Source organism: Arachis duranensis, chromosome 6, assembly GCF_000817695.3.
Source record: "Arachis duranensis cultivar V14167 chromosome 6, aradu.V14167.gnm2.J7QH, whole genome shotgun sequence".
Lineage (NCBI taxonomy): Eukaryota > Viridiplantae > Streptophyta > Magnoliopsida > Fabales > Fabaceae > Arachis > Arachis duranensis.
In genome coordinates, this window is record NC_029777.3 from 18,921,667 (window position 1) to 18,944,836 (window position 23,170).

The 23,170-nt window shown below is 35.0% G+C and overlaps 1 pseudogene; it reads left to right on the forward strand.

The window, feature by feature from the left end:
- The first annotated feature begins 22,532 nt into the window (after window positions 1-22,532).
- LOC127740004 (uncharacterized) lies at window positions 22,533-22,744 on the forward strand (annotated as a pseudogene).
- The last annotated feature ends 426 nt before the right edge of the window (window positions 22,745-23,170 follow it).

Genomic DNA, 23,170 nt, shown 5'->3' on the forward strand with positions numbered 1-23,170 from the left:
TGAAACCGTTCACGGAAGAGAAGCACGTCCATGAGCGGGCGTGGTGGAGATGGCATTGTGGAGAAGATAGAGCCGTTGTTGCTGCTACTCCTCGCGTGCTCGCCACTGTTCCAAACTGGTTGTCGCTGTTTCTGCTTCTATTTCTTCTATTTCGTCTTTTTTTGCTTCTGATTTCATTATTGTTGTTGTTGATGCTGTGATGAAGAAGAAGAAGAGATGTTGTTGTTCTTAAATTTGAATACTATGTTGTTGTTGAATATTGTGTGTTATTGTTGTTGGTGTTCCATTAATGACTTCTTTGTGGTTTTTTTCTTCCATTAATGGCTTCTTTATTTTTTTTCTTGTTTTTAATTTTATAATTTTTTAGGCGTAATTTAGTCTAGAATTTTAAGATTTTGGTCAAAAAAACAATTTTAAAACGATGTTGAACCATAAGAACGATTTTATATACAAAAAAGTTTAAAAACGAAAAATTTTTTTGGCCTATACAATAAAAATCTAAATGTACTTAATTTTAATATTAACTTGAAAAAATTGTCTTAATAGTTGAACTTTGTTTTACTCAAATTTTGTTTACGTTTAAAAGAAAACGTGGGTATCTTAATGTCGTAATTCACTACAACATTTTGGGCCTAAGGCCACGGTTTTTTTGGTCACGGTAAAAAACTGTGACCATAGACCCTCTATGGTCACGGTTTTTTAGGGTGACCAAAACAAAAAAAGCTATGGTCACGGTTTTTTTGGAAAGGGTAACCATAGAGTACCTATGGTCACGGTTTTTTAAAAAAGGGTGGCCTAAAAGGGTCTATGGTCACGGTTTTGAGGGGTGACCTAAAAGGGTCTATTGTCACGATTTTTTACAGTAACCAAAAAGGGTCTATGGTCACGATTTTTTAGAAAAAGGTGACCTAAAAGGGTCTATGGTCACGGTTTTAGGGGGTGACCTAAAGGGGTCTATGATCACGGTTTTGGGGGGTAGCCTAAAAGGGTCTATGGTCACGGTTTTGGGGGGTGGCCTAAAAGTATCAGAATTTGAAAATTGAAACCGTGACCATAAAAACTGTGACCATAGATAAAAAAATCGTAACCATAGACCTATGGCCATGAGAGAATAGGCCATGGTAAAAAACCGTGACCATAGGTCTAAAACCGTGACCATAGATCTATGGTCACCCTTTTTAAAACCGTGACCATAGGCCTTTTTTTTTGTAGTGATTGTAACGTCAAATAAAATTAAAAGGAATAAAAGTAACAAATAAACATATAAATGCAAGGTGCTGGTGGCGAAGTAAATTGCAGAAATTGAAACAAACAGGAAATTAAAAAGAAGATGAAGGAAGAAATATGAACGTAAAAGATAAGAAGATATAAAAGTAGATGAATTTTATTAATAAAAACTGAAAGAAAGCAAAGTACAAGTGTTTGAATTCAGAGGAATTACTTAAGATTTTTTATTTTACTCTGTGATGCCAAGGGGCTGAGAGCGTTTTGGGTTTCTAAGTGTTTTTCAAGAAGAACTGAACTCCTTACAATGTTTTCCTAAAGCTTTATTTATAGACTAACTTAATATCAGCTGACAGTTACCATTGGTACACCTGTTGCAGGAAATTTAGATTGACCCGTAACAGTTTCCATACCTCTTGTGAATTTCAAAAATCAAATAGATAACCAACTGTCAAATGATCTAATTTAATTTAAAATAGATATAAATATTATATATGAAGACATCACCATGTAACTAATTATTTCTTTTTATAATTTCTTATAAAAATTATATTTTGTAAAATGTACATATATAAATAATAACAATAGTTTGAAACGTCACCTAGAGAACACAGAAGAGTACCCGTACTCTTTTTCTTTTTTGTTATTTTATTTATTCACTTATTTATTTATTTATTTTTATTTTGGCTAAATAAAAAAGTAAGATAGCTTAGTACTCTTATCTTCTTGTAATACTTGTGAGAGAAAGAATACGTTAGTGTTTGAACACCCAACAACTTCTTCTTCAACTTTGCGTCTCTTATTCTTCTAAATTCTATCTACTATGGTGGGCTTCTTCCATTCACAAAGATTCAAATGTATCTAGATTTTCTGAAATTTCAGGTAGGATTTCATTGCCAGCTCTATTTTTATCTTTCTCTTTTCTATTATTGATTCAGAGGAATCCTAATCCCAAAAATGGCATGCAAAATATCCATTGTATTATTCATGACTAGAATCTTACTCTAAAGAGCATTCTTCTTTTTTCTTTTATATTCTTTGACTTAAATTATGATTTGACTGTTGAACCCTATTCTTCAATTCTGCTATGTTGCTGTCTTTTTTCTATTTTCAAGTATGAAAGAAGAGGTAGGAAAAATGAAAAAATATATTCTGTCCATTTTGCTCCAAAAAATAGGATTAAAAGGATAGTTCATTTTCTTGGCACAAACATGTCGAAATTTTATCTTTTTTTTTTAATTTTTTTGAGTAATATATTATTATATCTACAAATATAACTTGATGTTCCCTAATTGAAAATTGCGTGCTTCCCCAAAACCTGTTCACGATGCGTTGAGGATCAAGGTCTTGAATTTTTTCAATTTGCTTTCCCTGGTTCAGTTGTCTTCTAATCCTCGAGGTCTTGTTGCTGAAGGAGATGCTTTAGCCGACTTCTTTGTGTATATATTTGCCAGTTTCTTTCTAAAAATGAGTGAGCAACAATGAGTGACCTTGTTTTGCCCCCTTCACTAATATGATCTATTTTAATTTAACTAGACTTTTCTAATGTAAGTAGAAACAATTACTATCTTGTGACCATATTAATTAGAAATAATTTAGCTTTTGTATCATTTTTTATTATTGGATTTTTTAATGAAGAATGTAATTCTAGGATCCCTGGCAATGCTCTAAAGCAACGTTACACAAATGCAGTAGAAAATAAAGGGATTTGCTTAGATTATATACACATTCTCCATACTTTCAACAATAATCAATCTAATAATTAATGAATTTTTTTCATGTTTCATTTATGGATTTTTTTTATATTCATGAGTGTTAGCAAGTAGTATTAAGTCTTGTTTCATGTTAAATCCATGCTTACTGCTTAAATCAAATTAAACTCATATAAGTTCAATTTCATTTTTTTTCTACTTTTACAGCTTGTTTGTTGATCGTTGACAACCTCGGCATCTAATACTTGAATTTTTTTCAATCTGCATTGTTATGATAACCTCAAGCCACCATCTGTCACCAAGCCCTCCTTCTTCATCTAAAGTGGCCATTTGTGATTAAGCATGTTGTAAAAAATGGCAAGGATTTTGCTCCTGAACCAGAGGCCTCAAAATCAAAGATACGGGAATCTCAGGAGCTACTCCCTTTAACCATTGACGGTGTAGATTCAGCTTTCATTCATGCTCAGACCCCTAATGTGGTGAATGATTTATTGGCTGATTTAGAAAGTCTAAATGAAGCATATGCATGTAGTATGGATACATAGAAGGCCATAATTGAATCTTGTTCTACCATTCAAAGTCACCTTCCAACAGAGCAGATCTATACAACAAAGCAAGTAGCATGCTTGACAGTAGCAATGCGGCCTTACAGTCACTTGAAGAGAAGATGCTCTCCTCACAAGAAGCTGCCAAAGAAGCCAGGAACTTCCAAACCTCTCTCCAAACTGAAGTTACTCGCTTGAAGGAGATCTTTGAAACTTAGTCTTGTATTTCTTATATGAACCTTTGTGATTTTAATATGTCCCTGCAATCTTCGCTTTTTAAACTTTTAGAGTTTTGTTTATTACTTGCTTTTGTATGTACTCTATCTTTATTTTGGAGACTGTACACTTTTAGACTTCACACTAAACCAATTATTAATATCACAGTGAACTCTTTTGTATTTCATTTGGGATATCCTCCATATCTGTCCATGTCAGGTTGCACTGGTGCATGCCATCTTGTGTGCATTCGCCTCGAATGCTGTCAAATTAAATCAAATATGCATTTGTTGACATGCCTCTAGCTTCATATAGGTTTATTCACCAAACTTTTAGTTCTATATGTTGGCATGTACTATACTGTACTTACAAAATGATAAGTTATTTTCTGTATTGACTTTTTATTTTAAATTGATGCTTTGGACACATATTTGTCTCATAATCTTAATACTTTACACTGTCAATGGAACTTGAAATTCAGAGAAATCACAAGGACATGTTATACAAACTGAATTGCAAATGTTAGTTAGCTCTTTATTTTTTTTCCTTTGACACTTCAACTGGATATTCTCGTGTCCTTAAACATGTGGAATGTTTATCTCATGTATGCCTGGCCTATATACTTTTAGATATTTGCCATTTATTGAAGGAATTCTTCTTCCTGATCCGACTTCAATAATCTTATAAGCATTTCTAGAATAAATCTTTTCAACTACATAAGGTCCTTCCCAAGTTGGAGACCACTTACTATAAGTTTTTAACTTTTTTCTATAGGCAAAATTATTTTCCACACTAAATCTCCAACTGCAAATGTCTTTGCTTTAACATGGTGGTTGTATGATTTTGACATAATCTCTTTTTTTGGAATTACCCGCTCTAAAGCTCTCAACCTTTTGTCATCTAGTTCATTGAGCTCATCATGCAAAGAATTCCAATAATCTACTACTGGTATCTCATCTTGTCTAGCCACCTTTATGCTTTGTAGATTAATATCAATTGGCAACACCACATCATGACCGTAACTAACTTATACGGGTTGTTCCAGTAGAACCTCTCGGAGAATTTTGGTAAGCCCAAAGAATTTGACTGAGAGTTTGGTGCCAATTTCTTGACTTCCTTCCAATGTATTTTTTAATTAATGCAATCAGACTTTTATTCGCTGCATCCACTTAATCCATTGGCTTGGGCATAATACGGTGTAGAAGAAAGCATTTTTATATCCCTAGACTTGGCATATTCCATGACCTTTTTTCCAATAAACATGGTTCCTTGATCAGTGGTAATAGACTGAGGAATTCCAAACCTATGCACAATTTGCTTCTTAATAAAATCAATTATTTCATTGTGAGTCACCTCCCTTAAAAGAATAGCCACTATCCACTTAGAAAAATAATCAACACCAACCAAAATGAACTTATGACCTTTAGAAGAAGGTGGGTAAATCTGTCCAATTAGATCTAAAGCTCAACCTCTAAACGGCCATAGCTTAATTATAACATGCAATTCTGATGTTGGAATATGTTGAGGGCTTCCATGTTTTTGGCATTCTTCACAGGACCTAGCATAATTTATACAATCTCTTTGAATAGTTGGCCAATACAATCTTCTCATATTTATCACCCATTTTATTTTTTTCCCTGATTGATGGGCACCACAAATTCCCTCGTGCACTTCAATAAGAGCCAAATACGTTTCTTTTTCTCCCAAACATGTCAAGAGGTTTCCATCAACAGATTTCTTAAACAAGACATTATTCATTAGAACATAACTTTGAGCCCTATATTTAAGTTTTCTATCGACACTAAGACTTGGATTTTCTAAATATTCCACAATTGGTACTCTCCAATCTTCTGGATCTAGTTTTTCTAATGATAATACTTCTCTTTCTCTCAAAGGTATAAATATGTCCTTTATCCTTACCAATTTTTCTAGTGTTGAGGGCTTGATCTTATATCTTGAAGCAATTTGAGCTAATTTATTCGCTTCTTGATTTAACTCCCTTGGATCGTGCCTTACAATGACATTGTCAAACTCGCTCAACAACTTTGTGACCACATTGAAATACTTTCTTAAATTTTCACTAACACACCTGTACTCAAGTGATACTTGACGGATTACAAGTTGTGAATCTACAAAAATTTCCACATTTTTAACTCCTCTTTCTAATAATAATTCCAGTCCCATTATTAACACTTCATACTCTGTCTCATTGTTGGAACATGAATAATTCAATTTAAAGAGGAATTTACTTGGCTCGCTACTTGGATAAATAATTAAAATTCCTATACCAACACCACCCTTATGACATGAACCATCAAAATATAATTTCCAAGGCACCAAACCAACGAAACCCATTAAACTCTCATCAATGTCAATACAAGGATGATCAACCAAAAAATTAGCTAGAACCTGACCCTTAACGGCTCTTACAGGAACAAAATATAAAGAAAATTCCGTTAAGGCCAACATCCATTTTCCTATTCTACCATGCAATATTGGAGAAGACAACATATATTTAAGAACATCAAACTTAGAAATTACATAAATATTCCTAAGAATCAAATAGTACTCAAGTTTTAAACAAGAAAAATATAAAGCTAAACAAAGTTTCTCAATTGGAGAATAACGGCTCTCCACATCATTTAGCACACGACTTAGGTAATAAATCACTCTTTTGTTACCATTCTCATCTTCTTGAGCCAGCATTCCACCAATTGTTACTTCAAAAGCTGACACGTAAAATTTTAGAGGTGCTCCATGCCTTGGAGGTGTCATAACAGGAGGATTAGTCAAATACTGCTTGATGTTGTCAAAAGCTTCTTGATGCTCTGTTTTCCATTGTAACTCTTCCTCTTTTTTCAACTTGATCAGAGGCACAAAAACCTTGATTTTTTCTGACAGATTGGAAATGAACCTTCTAAGGTAATTGACCTTCCCTAAAAATGCTTGCAATTGCTTTTTGTTAGCTGGGGGAGGAGCTTCTAAGATAGCCTTTGCCTTATTTTTGTCAATTTCAATCCCTTTTTTCTATACCAAGAAACCAAGAAAATTCTCTGCACTCACACCAAAAGCACATTTTAAGGGATTCATTTTCAATTTATACTTTCTCATTCTTTCAAATGATTTTTTTTTAATTTTCTAGATGCTCTTTTTTAGCATTTGATTTGACAACCACATCGTCAACATAAATTTTCATAAAATTTCAAATAAAGTCATGAAAATTTTTATTCATCACCCTTTGATAAGTTGCACCAGCATTTTTGAGCCCAAATGGCATCACAACCCATTCAAAAGTTCTTAAAGCACATGGACACCTAAATGCAGTTTTTGATACATCTTCCTCAGCTATGTATATTTGATTATAACCTGAATATCCATCCATAAAACTTAATATTTTATGACCAGCAGTAGAATCTATCAACATATCAGCTACAGGCATTGGATATTCATCTTTTGGGGTTGCAGAATTTAAATCTCTAAAATCAATGCAAACCCTTAATTTTTCATTCTTTTTCATGATAGGAACAATATTAGAAATCTAGTTGACATAGCTTGCTGTTCTTATAAACTTAGCCTTAAGAAGTCTTTCAATCTCTTCTTTAATCGTCTGCACAACTTCAGGAGCAAATCTCCTTGGTGGCTACTTGACAGGTTTGACATTGGCTTTCAATGGCAATTGATGTTCTACTAATTCACGATTCAAGCCTGGCATCTTTCTATAATTGATGAGCGGATAAGTTATACGCTTTTTGGCATTGTTTTTAGATAGTTTTTAGTAGGATCTAGCTACTTTTTAGTATATTTTTATTAGTTTTTAAGCAAAATTCACATTTATGGACTTTACTATGAGTTTGTGTGTTTTTCTATGATTTCAGGTATTTTCTGGCTGAAATTGAAGGACCTGAGCAAAAATCTGATTCAGAGGCTGAAAAAGGACTGCTGATGCTGTTGGATTCTGACCCCCTAGCACTCGAAATGGATTTTTGGAGCTATAGAAACCTATATGGCACGATCTCAAATTTGTTGGAAAGTAGACATCCAAGGCTTTTCAGAAATATATAATAGTCCATACTTTGCCCGAGTTTAGACAATGCAAACTGGCGTTCAACGCCAGCTTTCTGCCCTATTCTGGCGTTAAACGCCAGAAACAAGTTGTAAGCTAGAGTCAAACGCCAGAAACAAGTTACAAACTGGTGTTTAACTCCAAAGAAGGCATCTACACGTGAAAGCTTCAATGCTCAGTCCAAGCACACACCAAGTGGGCCGGGAAGTGGATTTCTGCATCATTTACTTGTTTCTGTAACCCTAGTAATTAGTTTAGTATAAATAGAAATTTTTACTATTGTACTCACATCTTTGGACGTTTAGTCCTTAGACCAATGTCTTGGTTATTCTGGTTCCCTCTCTAGGACCGAAGCCAATGAACACCATTATCACTTACGTATTTTTAACGGTGGAGTTTCTACACACCATAGATTAAGGTGTGGTGCTCTGCTGTTTCTCGAGTATTAATGCAAAGTACTATTGTTCTTCTATTCAATTCATGCTTATTCTTATTCTAAGATATTCATTCGCACACAAGAACATGATAAATGTGATGATTAGGTGACACTCATCACCATTCTCACTTATGAACGCGTGATTGACAACCACTTCCATTCTACATGCAAACAAGCTTGAATGTATATCTCTTGGGTTTCTAATCAATGATTCACATCAACTCCCCTCTAACAATGGGGTATCTAAATCTGAGATTAGAATTTTCGTGGTATAGGCTAGAATCAATTGGCAGCATTCCTGAGATCCGGAAAGTCTAAACCTTGTCTGTGGTATTCCGAGTAGGATCTGGGAAGGGATGACTGTGACGAGCTTCAAACTCGCGACTGTAGGGCGTAGTGACAGACGCAAAAGGATAGTAAATCCTACTCCTTCATGATCGAGAACCAACAACTGATTAGCCATACGATATCTGTGCATGGTATTTTTCATCCGAGACGAGAAATCCGGCAGTTGATTAGTCGTACAGAAACCGTAGAGGACCATTTTCACTGATAGGATAGGAAGTAGCCATTGACAATGGTGACATCCAACATACAGCTTGCCATAGAAAGGAGTATGAAGGATTGGATGAAGGCAATAAGAAAGCAGCGATTCAGAAGGAACAACGCATCTCCATACGCTTATCTGAAATTCCCACCAATGAATTGCATAAGTATCTCTATCTTTATTTTATGTTTTATTTATCTTTTAATTATCAAAACTTCATAACCATTTGAATCCACCTGAAGATTTACAAGATGACCATAGCTTGCTTCAAGCCGACAATCTCCGTGGGATCGACCCTTACTCACGTAAGGTTTATTACTTGGACGACCCAGTGCACTTGCTGGTTAGTTGTGCGAAGTTGTGAAAAAGAGTTGAGATTGCAATTGTGCGTACCAAGTTTGGCGCCATTGAGATCACAATTTCTTTGTTTCATCTTCATATTTTCTTGTTTTGTGTCTTTTGTTGTTTTTCATATGCATTTTAGAATTATTAGTGTCTAAACATTGAAAATTTCTAAGTTTGGTGTCTTGCATGTTTTTCTTTTCTTGAAAATTTTTCAAAAATAAGTTCTTGATGTTCATTATGATCTTCAAAGTGTTCTTGGTGTTCATCTTTACATTCATAGTGTTCTTGCATGCATCACTTGTTTTAATCCAAAATTTTTATGTGTTGAGTCATTTTGTGGTTTTTCTTTCTCCTCATTAAAAATTCAAAAATAAAAAAATATCTTTCCCTTATTTCACTCATAAATTTCGAAATCTTTGGGTTGACTTAGTCAAAAATTTTTTAAAATTTGTTGTTTCTTGTTAGTCAAGTCAAGATTTCAATTTCAAAAATTTATCTTTTCAAAATCAAATCTTTTTCATTTAAAATTTTCGAAAATTTCAAAAATTGATTTTCAAAATCATTTTCTTAATTTTATTTCATAATTTTCGAAAACTTTACTAACAACTAATGTGATTGGTTCAAAAATTTGAAGTTTGTTACTTTCTTGTTAAGAAAGGTTCAATCTTTAAATTCTAGAATCATATCTTTTAGTTTCTTGTTAGTCAAGTAATCAATTCTAATTTTAAAAATCAAATCTTTTTAAATTTCTTTTCAATTTTTTTCAAAATAAATTTCAATCATATCTTTTTTCAAATCATATCTTTTTCAATCAAATCTTTTTCCAAAATTTGATTTCAAAAATCTTTTCTAACTTCCTATCTTTTCAAAATTGATTTTCAAATCTTTTCCAACTAACTAATTGACTTTTTGTTTGTTTTACTATTTCTTATCTTTTTCAAAACCACCTAACTACTTTTCTCTCTCTAATTTTCGAAAATTCTTCACCCTTTTTCAAAATTCTTTTTAATTAACTAATTGTTTTAAATTTTAATTTTATTCTATCTCTTCTCTTAATTTTCGAATTCTAACAAAATTTTAAAATAAAAACAAAAATATTTTTCTTTTCCTTTTAATTATTTTCAAAAACTCCTCTCTCTCATCTCCTTCTATTTATTCATTTATTTACTAACACTTCTCTTCATATTAAAATTTGAACCCTCTCTTCCTCTCTGTGTTCGAATTCTTCTCTTCTCCTTCTCCTATTCTTATCTTCTTCTACTGACATAAAGGATTCCTCTTCTTTTTTGTTCTCTATACTGTGACATAGAGGATTCCTCTTCTTTTTTGTTCTCTTTTTTTTCACGTGAGCAGGAACAAGGACAAGGACATTCTTGTTGAAGCAGATCTTGAACCTGAAAGGACTCTGAAGAGGAAGCTAAGAGAAGCTAAAACACAACACTCTGAAGAGGACTTTACTGAAATTTTCGAAAAAGAAGTAGAGATGACCGAACCCAATAACAATGGTCGAGGTACAAGGAAGATGCTTGGTGACTTCACTGCACCAAAGTCCAACTTCCATGGAAGAAGCATCTCAATCCCTGCCATTGGAGCAAACAACTTTGAGCTTAAGCCTCAATTAGTTTCTCTGATGCAATAGAATTGCAAGTTTTATGGACTTCCATCAGAAGATCCTTTTCAGTTCTTAACTGAATTCTTGCAGATCTGTGATACTGTTAAGACCAACGGAGTTGATCCCGAGGTCTATAAGCTTATGCTTTTCCCTTTTGCTGTAAGAGACAGAGCTAGAATATGGTTGGACTCTCAACCTAGAGATAGCCTGAACTCTTGGGATAAACTGGTTACGACTTTCTTAGCCAAGTTCTTTCATCCTCAAAAGCTGAGCAAGCTTAGAGTGGATGTTCAAACCTTCAGGCAGAAAGAAGATGAATCCCTTTATGAAGCTTGGAATAGATACAAGCAATTGACCAAAAAGTGTCCTTCTGACATGCTTTCAGAATGGACCATCCTGGATATATTCTATGATGGTCTGTTTGAATTGTCTAAGATGTCATTGGACCATTCTGCAGGTGGATCCATTCACCTGAAGAAAACACCTGCAGAAGCTCAGGAACTCATTAAAATGGTTGCAAATAAACAGTTCATGTACACCTCTGAAAGGAATCCTGTGAGTAATGGGACGCCTCAGAGGAAGGGTGTTCTTGAAATTGATGCTCTGAATGCCATATTGGCTCAGAACAAAATATTGACTCAGCAAGTCAATATGATTTCTCAGAGTCTGAATAGATTACAAACTGCATCCAACAGTATTAAAGAAGCATCTTCTGAAGAAGAAGCTTATGATCCTGAGAACCCTACAATGGCAGAGGTGAATTACATGGGTGAAGCCTATGGAAACACCTATAATCCCTCATGAAGAAATCATCCAAATTTCTCATGGAAGGACCAACAAAAGTCTCAACAAGGCTTTAATAATAATAATGGTGGAAGAAATAGGTTTAGCAATAGCAAGCCTTTTCCATCATCCTCTCAGCAACAAATAGAGAATTTTGAGTAGAGCCACTCTAGCTTAGCAAACATAGTCTTTGATCTATCTAAGGCCACTCTCAGTTTCATGAATGAGGCACGTTCCTCTATCAGAAATCTGGAGGCACAAGTGGGTCAGCTGAGTAAAAGGGTTACTGAAACTCCTCCTAGTACTCTCCCAAGCAATACAGAAGAGAATCCCAAAAGAGAGTGCAAGGCCATAACTGTGAGTAACATGGCCGAACTTGGAGAGAGTGAAAAGGCAGTGATTCCTAGTGAGGAAGACCTCCTGGGACGTTCACTGACCAATAAGGAGTTCCCCTTTGAGGAACCAAAGGAATCTGAGGCTCATACAGAGACCATAGAGATTCCGTTGAATTTACTTCTGCCATTCATGAGCTCTGATGAGTATTCTTTCTCTGAAGATGATGAAGATATTACTGAAGAGCAAGTTGCTAAGTACCTTGGAGCAATCATGAAGCTAAATGCCAAGTTATTTGGTAATGAGACTTGAGAGAATGAACCCCCTTGCTCACTAATAAACTGAATGACTTGGTTATGCAGACATTACCTCAAAAGAAACAGAATCCTGGTAAATTCTTAATTTCCTGTACCATAGACACTATGACCTTTGAGAAGGCTCTGTGTGACCTGGGGTCAGGCATAAACCTAATGCCACTCTCTGTAATGGAGAAACTGTGAATCTTTGAGGTACAGGCTACCAAATTCTCATTAGAGATGGCAGACAAATCCATGAAAAAGGCTTATGGACAGGTAGAGGATGTGCTAGTAAAGGTCAAAGGCCTTTACATCCCTACTGATTTCATAATCCTAGACACTGGGAAGGATGAGGATGAATCCATCATCCTTGGAAGACCCTTCCTAGCCACAACAAAAGCTGTGACTGATGTGGACAGAGGAGAGTTGATCCTTCAATTGAATGAGGACTACCTTGTGTTTAAAACTCAAGGATCTCCCTCTGTAACCAAAGAGATGAAGCAAGAAAAGCTTCTCTCAATGCAGAGTCAAACAAAGCCCCCACAGTCAAACTCTAAGTTTGGTGTTGAACCCCCACATTCAAACTCTAAGTTTGGTGTTGGGAGGACCCAACAATGCTCTGAACATCTGTGAAGCTCCATGAGAGCTCACTGTCAAGCTATTGACATTAAAGAAGCGCTTATTGGGAGGCAACCCAATTTTATTTATCTATGTTATTTTCTATTTTTTTAGGTTGATGATCATGTGAAGTCACAAAAACAACTACAAAAATTAAATAAAAATAAAAAATAGCATTAAAAAATAGCACACCCTGGAGGAGAAACTTACTGGCGTTTAAACGCCAGTAAGGGTAGCAGAATGGGCGTTTAACGCCCAGTCTGGCACCATTCTGGGCGTTAAACGCCAGAAAGAAGCAACAAACTGGCGTTAAATACCAGAAACAGGTTACAGCTTGGCGTTTAACGCCAGGAAAGGAATAAAAGCTGGCGTTTAACACCAGAAACAAGTAGCAGTCTGGCGTTAAACGCCAAGATCGCACTCTAAGGGCGTTTTTGCACGCCTAAATGGTTAGGGATGAGAAGTCCTTAACCCCTCAGGATCTGTGAACCCCACAGGATCCCCACCTACCCTACCTCTTTCTCTCTCCCCCTCATATAATTCTATAACCCTCTACACCACTCACCTATCAAATTATATTCTCTTCCCTATATTCTCTTCACCAATCACCTCATCCCTCTTCCCCAAAAATTCCTCATCCCTCCTTCATTTTCACATCTCACAATTACCTTATACCACCTTGGCCGAATTCACTCTCTCCCTCTATCTCCTCTATTCTCTTCTTCTTCCCCTTCTTTCCTTCTTCTTTTGCTCGAGGACGAGCAAAAATTTTAAGTTTGGTGTGGTAAAAGCATTACTTTTTGTTTTTCCATAACCATTTATGGCACCTAAGGCCGGAGAAACCTCTAGAAAGAGGAAAGGGAAGGCAAAAGCTTCCACCTCCGAGTCATGGGAGTTGGAGAGATTCATCTCAAAGGTCCATCAAGACCACTTCTATGAAGTTGTGGCCAAGAAAAAGGTGATCCTTATGCAATTCAGCTGGAATTATCATAGAGGAAGAAATCCTCATTGAAGAGGACAAGCCCATCACCAAAAAGAGGATAGAGTAAACAAGAGAGCCCACTCATGGACCTCAACAAGAGCATGAGGAATTCCCTCATCAAGAAATCCTTGAGATCTCAAGGGATATATTTTCCTCCACACAACTATTGGGAGCAACTAAGGATAGGAGCACCAAAAGCACTAAGGATGGAGCAACAAAGGAAAGGAAGAGATATTGAGGAGCTTAGGCGTTCAATTGGATCTTCAAGAGGAAGAACTAGCCGCCATCACTAAGGTGGAACCGTTCTTTAATCTCCTTGTTCCTATTTTTCTGTTTTTCGAATTTGATGCTTTATGTGTTATCCATGTTTGTGGCTTTATTACATGATCATTAGTGTCTAGTGTCTATGTCTTAAAGCTATGAATAATTCCATGAATTCTTCACCTCTCTTAAATGAAAAATGTGCCTAATTACAAAAGAACAAGAAGTACTTGAATTTCAAATTTTATCTTGAAATTAGTCTAATTATTTTGATGTGGTGGCAATACCTTTTATTTTCTGAATGAATGCTTGAACAGTGCATATTTTTTATAATGAAGTTTATGAATGTTAAAATTGTTGGTTCTTGAAAGAATGATAAACAAAGAGAAATGTTATTGATAATCTGAAAAATCATGAAATTGATTCTTGAAGCAAGAAAAAGCAGTGAATAATAAAGCTTGCGAAAAAAAAAGTGGTGAAAAAAAAGAGAAAGAAAAAGAAAAAGCAACCAGAAAAAGTCAATAGCCCTTTAAACCAAAAGGCAAGGGTAAAAAGGATCCAAGACTTTGAGCACTAATGGATAGGAGGGCCCAAGGAAATAAAATCCAGGCCTAAGCGGCTAAATCAAGCTGTCCCTAACCATGTGCTTGTGTCATGAAGGTCCAAGTGAAAAGCTTGAGACTGAGTGGTTAAAGTCGTGATCCAAAGCAAAAAGAGTGTGCTTAAGAACTCGTGACACTTCTAACTGGGGACTTTAGCAAAGCTGAGTCACAATATGAAAAGATTCACCCAGTTATGTGTCTGTGGCATTTATGTATCCGGTGGTAATACTAGAAAACAAAGTGCTTAGGGCCATGGCCAAGACTCATAAAGTAGCTGTGTTCAAGAATCAACATACTAAACTAGGAGATTCAATAACACTATCTGAAATTCTAAGTTCCTATAGATGCCAATCATTCTGAATTTCAAATGATAAAGTGAGATGCCAAAACTGTTCAGAAGTAAAAAGCTACTAACCCCGCTCATCTAATTGGGACTAAGTTTTATTGATATTTTGAGATTCATTGTATATTCTCTTATTTTTATTCTATTTTGTTTTCAGTTTCTTGGGGACAAGTAACAATTTAAGTTTGGTGTTGTGATGAGCGGATAATTTATACGCTTTTTGGCATTGTTTTTAGATAGTTTTTAGTAGGATCTAGCTACTTTTTAGCATATTTTTATTAGTTTTTAAGCAAAATTCACATTTCTAGACTTTACTATGAGTTTGTGTATTTTTCTGTGATTTCAGGTATTTTCTAGCTGAAATTAAGGGACCTGAGCAAAAATCTGATTCAGAGGCTGAAAAAGGACTGCTGATGCTGTTGGATTCTGACCCCCCTGCACTCGAAATGGATTTTTTGGAGCTACAGAAACCAATATAACACGCTCTCAATTGCGTTGGAAATTAGACATCCAGGGCTTTCCAGCAATATAGAATAGTTCATATTTGCCTGACTTTAGACGACGCAAACTGGCGTTCAACGCCAGCTTTATGCCCTATTCTGGCGTTGAACGCCAAAAACAAGTTGCAAGCTAGAGTCAACCGCCAAAAACAAGTTGCAAGCTAGAGTCAAACGCCAAAAACAAGTTACAAACTGGCGTTTAACTCCAAAGAAGGCCTCTACACATGAAAGCTTCAATGCTCAGCCCAAGCACACACCAAGTGGGTCCGGAAGTAGATTTCTGCATCATTTACTTGTTTCTGCAACCCTAGTAACTAGTTTAGTATAAATAGAACTTTTTACTACTATACTCACATCTTTGGACGTTTAGTCTTTAGACCGACGTCTTGGTTATTCTGGTTCCCTCTCTGGGGCCGAAGCCAATGAACACTATTATCACTTATGTATTTTCAACGGTGGAGTTTCTACATACCATAGATTAAGGTGTGGAGCTCTGCTGTTCCTCGAGTATTGATGCAAAGTACTATTGTTCTTCTATTCACCTCATGCTTATTCTTATTCTAAGATATTCATTCGCACATAAGAACATGATGAATGTGATGATTAGGTGACACTCATCACCATTCTCACTTATGAACGCGTGATTGACAACCACTTCCGTTCTACATGCAAACAAGCTTGAATGTATATCTCTTGGGTTTCTAATCAATGATTCACATCGACTCCCCTCCAAAAATGGGGCATCTGAATCCAAGATTAGAATCTTCGTGGTATAGGCTAGAATCAATTGGCAGCATTCTTGAGATCCGGAAAGTCTAAACCTTGTCTGTGGTATTTCGAGTAGGATCTGGGAAGGGATGACTGTGACGAGCTTCAAACTCGCGACTGTAGGGCGTAATGACAGACGCAAAAGGATAGTAAATCCTACTCCTTCACGATTGAGAACCAACAGCTGATTAGTCATACGATATCTGTGCATGGTATTTTTCATCCGAGACGAGAAATCCGGCAGTTGATTAGCCGTACAGAAACCGTAGAGGACCATTTTCACTGAGAGGATGGGAAGTAGCCGTTGACAACGGTGACACCCAACATATAGCTTGCCATAGAAAGGAGTATGAATGATTGGATGAAGGCAATAGGAAAGCAGAGATTCAGAAGGAACAACGCATCTCCAGACGCTTATCTGAAATTCCCACCAATGAATTGCATAAGTATCTCTATCTTTATTTTATGTTTTATTTATCTTTTAATTATCAAAACTCCATGACCATTTGAATCCGCCTAATTGAGATTTACAAGATGACCATAGCTTGCTTCAAGCCGACAATCTCTGTGGGATCGACCCTTACTCACGTAAGGTTTATTACTTGGACGACCCAGTGCACTTGTTGGTTAGTTGTGCGAAGTTGTGAAAAAGAGTTCAGATTACAATTGTGCGTACCAAGTTGTTGGCGCCATTGAAATCACAATTTCGTGCACCAATAATCCCATGCAAAACAGTCACAATATTCCTTTAAAATCTCGACGATTTCTTGTTTGAAATCATCTGGCAGCATTTTGCTCACATATGTTGGTCTAGGATAAACACCGTTACCAATATCTTCTTCCTCTATAGGATCCTGCACCTCAACCTTTTTTTACAGTGTCAGTGTTATTTTTTTCAAAACCTAAAGGACCATCATCATATATACAATCATAAGGTACAATGTCAATGCACCCTTCGCTATCTGCCATATAGGCTGACAGCCGAGCCAGTTGGCTCGTTAAACTCATCATTTAAGTTTCTCCTAAGGCCGTATCCGTCCCGGCCTTAGGGACCAAAATAAAACCATTCATATCTATTTTGCACATCTCAATATTTTCAAGATTAAATGCCTTGGTGTTAACCGTCAGCGGCTTGACTCCAGGATTATACATCCTGAACTCTACATGCATCTCATCAGTAATAGGTACTATTGTCAGCAAGAACTTCTTTCACTCCTCCATCTTCATTCCAGAAAATTAATTTTTGATGTAGAGTGGACGGAATAGCACCCATTCCGTGAATCCAATCATGTCTCAAAAGCAAGTTAAAACCAACCTTAGAAGGAACAACAACAAATAGAGTTGGCCTATTGACAGAACTAACCACAATTGACAGCAGAACCACACTTCTAACAGAAGAAGTCCTTCCATTAAAATCTGTTATCCTAATGCTACTTTTAATTAGATATTTTTCAGTCTTTCAAAGCCTTCTCATCATTCTTTCAGGCATGAGATTGACAGTAGCTCCCCCATCAACCAAAATCTTATTGAGTATCCTTCCATCAACACGAGTCTTGATATGCAATGGATGCAAGTGTTCCTTGTCATTTTCAGTAGGCTTCTCAAACAATCCTCCACCACACATATTGTCATCTAGCAATAAGTATTTGCTTTCAGGAAAGACATCATAACAATCATCTTCTAATGACTTTACTTCCTGGACTTGACTATACTCCTCAGGCAGTATTGACACCACAGTTATAGGTTGCTTAACACCAAATATTGCTTCTAAGCTGTCATCAAAACTAGTGTCAAAATTATCAGTAATTAAATCTTCATCCTTTTTTCCCTTGTTTTCAACCATTACCTTCTTTCCAGTAAGATTTTTCTTTACATTTTTATTACATTTAGGGTGATTAGAAGAATTGCCTATTTCTGCAGACTTGGCCATGTTTGGCAAAGGAGGAAAATCTACACCGTATGCCTTGTATGGATCCAAAGGAACATACTCAAGTATATTCTCTTTTTGCTTACAAGTTGTAAAAGGAGAATATTTTGGAATATTTTGACAATTTGGCCAAGGAGAATAATTAGGAACCTGCTGCATGTTAGGATTATAACAAGAATAAATTGGCTTTGAGGGAATAGGCACATTTTTTGAAATTATATACTACCTCCATCCTGTTCATGATTCATGTTCCATAACTGAGACTCGTAGTACCTGGGCTTAAAAGGTCTAGGCTTCACCCATTTATTTTTTCCTCTTGCAAAAGCAGTAGGTTGATTCTGCACATTTCTCACATTCTGGACTCATTTATTGTTTGAAATTTTGGTAGGGGGAACTCTTGTCTTTTAAGAAAAGCCATCAGGTTTTCCATCAATCATGACTACAGTCTTCATCTTTTGGTTGACGGGTTGTATCCCAGTATTGTTGACACACTTATTCAAAGGAGTTTGACCGCCCAACTTTTATTTTTCTTTGGCTATCTTCCGCTTTAGCTCGTTAGTTTCATTTTCTTTTTCAGCAATTTTCTTTCTCAACTCAGCCTTTTCTTTCTCTTCAACTTTGTATTTTTCAAACTCTTTTGTAGCTTCCTTGTCAAAAATAGCATTGTACTTTGGGCACATAGCAATGGTGCTATCAGATTCTTTAATTCTGAATAAAAAATCTAACAAATCCTCACCAGGACGAGGATAAATTGGCTTTTTGTCTTGCTAAAAAATTCTCAGGTCTCTTTATTTTCATCTTGAGCACTAGTCACTGTAGCGTCAATTCCTATCATGTTGACTGACAAATTGAATGGCTCAACATAATTTAAATCAGCAGCAAACGGTTCAACATTCACCTTCATAGCAGTTTTATCCTCAGACTTCAACCGTCCCTCCTCAATGACTTTTTGTATCAAATCCCTGAAACAGATGCAATTATTAGTGGTGTGTGAGAATATATGATTTACAAAATTTTTTATTCTTTATTTCATCAGCTGAAGGCATCTTTTTTCCTTCTGGTAAAATAAGCTGCTTATCTTTTAACAAAACTTCAAATATTTGATCTACCTTAGAAATATCAAAAGAATAAGTCTTATTTTCAATTTTGGAATATGAAGAAACTTTTTCTTTTCCTTTAACAGGCCTCAAAGATTTGTATATATAAGGAGGACCTCCACGCAATTCAGCAATATAAACCTATTTCTCATCTGAATCACTACTATCGGAAAAACAATCAACATATGCAACCTTTTTAAAACCTTTTTTGAAATTTTTTTTTAATTTTTTCTATTTTTCTTACTCTCTCAGCTAACTAGGAAAGATCTAAAGTATGTTGATTGACAAGTTTCTTCCTAACTCCAAATTCTAACCCATTAGTAGCCATTTTGACAACTTCAATTTTCGAAATCAGAGTAAAATACTTATTTCTCATATTTCTAAACTGTGCCAAATAAGTGTCAATGGATTTTCCTTCTGCATGTTTGACAAAGAATAAATCCGTAAGACTAACTTTCAATTCACTTCAGAAAAATTGATCATGAAAATTTCTTTCTAACTGCGCCCAAGAATATATAGAATTTGGTCTCAAATTGGAGAACCATGTAAATGCATTTTTTGTTAAAGAAGAAGGAAAGCATCTCATCTTGAGATATTCATTAGAAGCTGATTCCCCAATTTCAACAGTATATCAAGCAATATACTCTACTGTAGACTCATTTTCTTCTCTAGAAAATTTTGTAAGGGATTTTGGAATTTTTCAACGCCTTGGGAGCTCTGTGTGTTGGACACATTCAGGAAAAACAGACACAAAATATGGCCTATTTAAGCAACCAACATTAAATCCCAAATAATTTAAAACTTGTTTGACATTTCTTGTTAGATTATAATGCCCCCTAAGTTATTTTTCCTAAGTCTTTCCAATATATCATTAGCATTTTGACCATGTCTAGGAATATGAATATTATAATTAGGAAGTGCTCCATCGCTCTGATTGACATTATCAAATCTTAAATCCTGGTTGTCATTTTCTTCTAAATTTACCACAATAGCAATCCTATTAACTTGTCTATTTAATTGTTCAATTCTAGTGTTTGTGTTTTCTAAAAGAGGATTTAAACCTGTCACCATTTGATGAGTTAACATGTTTACTAGATCATGGTGACTTTCATCTATCTGTTGCCTAATATTTGCTAAAGATCCCACGGTTTGACTAGGTTGATTAACAGGCATTGCTCTTGACATGTTAGAAAACACAGGTCTAGAATTTTCTACCCTAGTGACAGTGGATGTAGTAGAATTAGATGCACTGTTATTTCCTGTATTAATAGCATGTGAAAAATTTGTTGTGATATGTGTGAACCTGACACCCGAAAAATAGGTACATTTGACATGCCATATGGATTTTGATAAAGAGGATTTTGAAAAGTTGAGTAGAGAGGCACATGCAATTTTTGTGTCACCATGGGGTACATACCCCGGTGGCAAGCCATATGGCGGCCATCCCATGGTATTTATGTGAGTTGCATTTAACCTTGTAGGGGCATGGCCAACGCCATCACGTCTCATTGACAGCAAGGTAGGCTCTGCATTTGAAATCATAGAAGAATTTTTGGATTCATTTCCTCTAGTCTCATCACTGGAAGTAGAAGAAGATGCTGTAGAAGTATTTGAGATGTCAACTGGCGCTAATTTCTGTCTCTAGGCGCACGAACTTACCACTGTGCAACCATATGCAAATTTAAAACTCCTAATTTTTCTTTTGACAATTACAATCTATTGACAAGGTCCTACCGGGCGTGTCAATTTGTTTTACTCAAATTTTGTTTATGTTTAAAAGAAAACGTGGGTATCTCAATGTCGCAATTGTAACGTCAAATAAAATTAAAAGGAATAAAAGTAACAAATAAACATATAAATGTAAGGTGCCGGTGGTGAAGTAAATTGTAGAAATTGAGGCAAACATGAAATTAAAAAGAAGATGAAGGAAAAAACGTGAACGTAAAAAAGAAAAAGACGTAAAAGTAGAGAAATTTTATTAATAAAAACTGAAAGAAGGCAAAGTATAAGTGTTTGAGTTCAGAGGAATTATTTAAGATTCTCAATTTTACTCTATGATGTCAAAGGATTAAGAGCGTTTTGGGTTTCTAAATGTTTTTCAAAAAGAACTGAATTTCCTACAATGTGTTCCTAAAATTTTATTTATAGACTAACTTAATGTCAGCTGACAATTACCATTAATATACTTGTTGCGGAAAATTTAGATTGACCCGTAACCATTTTCGTACCTCTTATAAGTTTCAAAAATAAAATAGATAATCAACTGTCAAATGATCTAATTTAATTTAAAATAGATATAAATATTATATATGGAGACCTCACCATATAACTAATTATTTTTTTTATAATTGTCTTATAAAAGTTATATTTTGTCTAACAAACTCTATAAAAAATTAGTAAAATTCTATAAGCTTTTCATTCAGAACTCATTATCATCGATAATTACGTACATAAGCGAACTCCCTAACTAATGAGATTTTCGATCGATAGAATCAGGTTATCCAAAATCATTTGCAACTATATATGCAAACAAGGCTCGCCAGAATCTTCTTGTTACAACTCTTTAATGCATAGAAAGAGAGTTTTTAAGGGAATCTGGTGGAGTCGTTGGACATAAAGGTGGAGAGAAAACTCAATTACAATGGAAAACGATGATAATACTAAGGGATATTATGGTCGTCTTATAAATTTCTTTCGGACTTATTCTTAAATAAATTTTATTAGGTCTTTTAGAATAATTTTAGTTTAGTTATTCTTTTTTATTAATGAAAATGTGCTAATGGTGTTTTATGATAATTTTTTCTTTTTTAACTACTGCTGGAATAATTGAATAATATTAGATATATAAATGTGTAAACATAAATTTTACATAAATTTTTTAAATTCTAGCCTATCCTTTCTATAATAACATGTAATTTACCTACCCTTCCTATAATAACATGTAATTTACCCTCTGTAACATGTCATTTTTTAATTGGTTGCTATGTTAACTATGGTTAAATTATTAGTAATTAAATTATAGCCCAAAGTGGGTGATTATGTAATTAAATACCTCCAAATTTAATTTCAATGCCATTCAGAAATCCTATATCATCATCACCATCACTATCATTATCATCATCATCATCATCATTATTTTCATCTTCTTTTTCGTCTTCCCCTTCTACACTATCATCATAAAAAGCCATCATAATCGATTTTACGTTCTTAAATTTTAAGATTTTCTGAATTTCGCAAACGTAAACTTAGTCTCACCTGGGCTAGGTTCACAAAATAAAAAGCAGTTTTTATAACTAAACACAAAGAACACAAAACACAGAACACGACCTTACTTGAACAGGATCTGTTCTATAGGCTTGTACATCTGTATCCTTGAGTTCTAAGAAGACAGGAACCAAAGTCTGGCGGATGAACTATGACCGTGAGGTCAGAGTGTGATTAATTGTTCCAAAACGCATGCCATCTGAACGGTGGAGGATCGTTCGCGCTACAACCAGTGGCGGATCCACGGGGGACCTAAGGTGGCCATGGTCCCCCCCAAATTTTTTTAAAAAAAATAGTAAATAGTAATAATTAATAATATTAAATTTTTTTATATATAATATTAAAAAAAATATAAGTTACAAAATTTTATAAATTAAAAAAACTAAAAACTGCATTATGTATTAGATATTTGAATTATTGTTGCTCTTGTTAACAAATAGCCCATTCTAATAATTAATAAAAATGGTTCTATTATACTAGCCCAAGCCCATACTATTAATTAAAGTAACACTAGTACATTTTTCAAATATTTGTTTCAAGCCATTAGAGGCATCAGCGCCACTTTTCTCTCTCTTTTAGTGGTTTCCAAACTTTTGGTCTTCTACTCTTCTCATTTTAATTTTCTTTTCATACCAAAACAAGACATATGAAGAAAAACCATTGAAGAGAAGTGAACAACAAAATATTAACCATTGA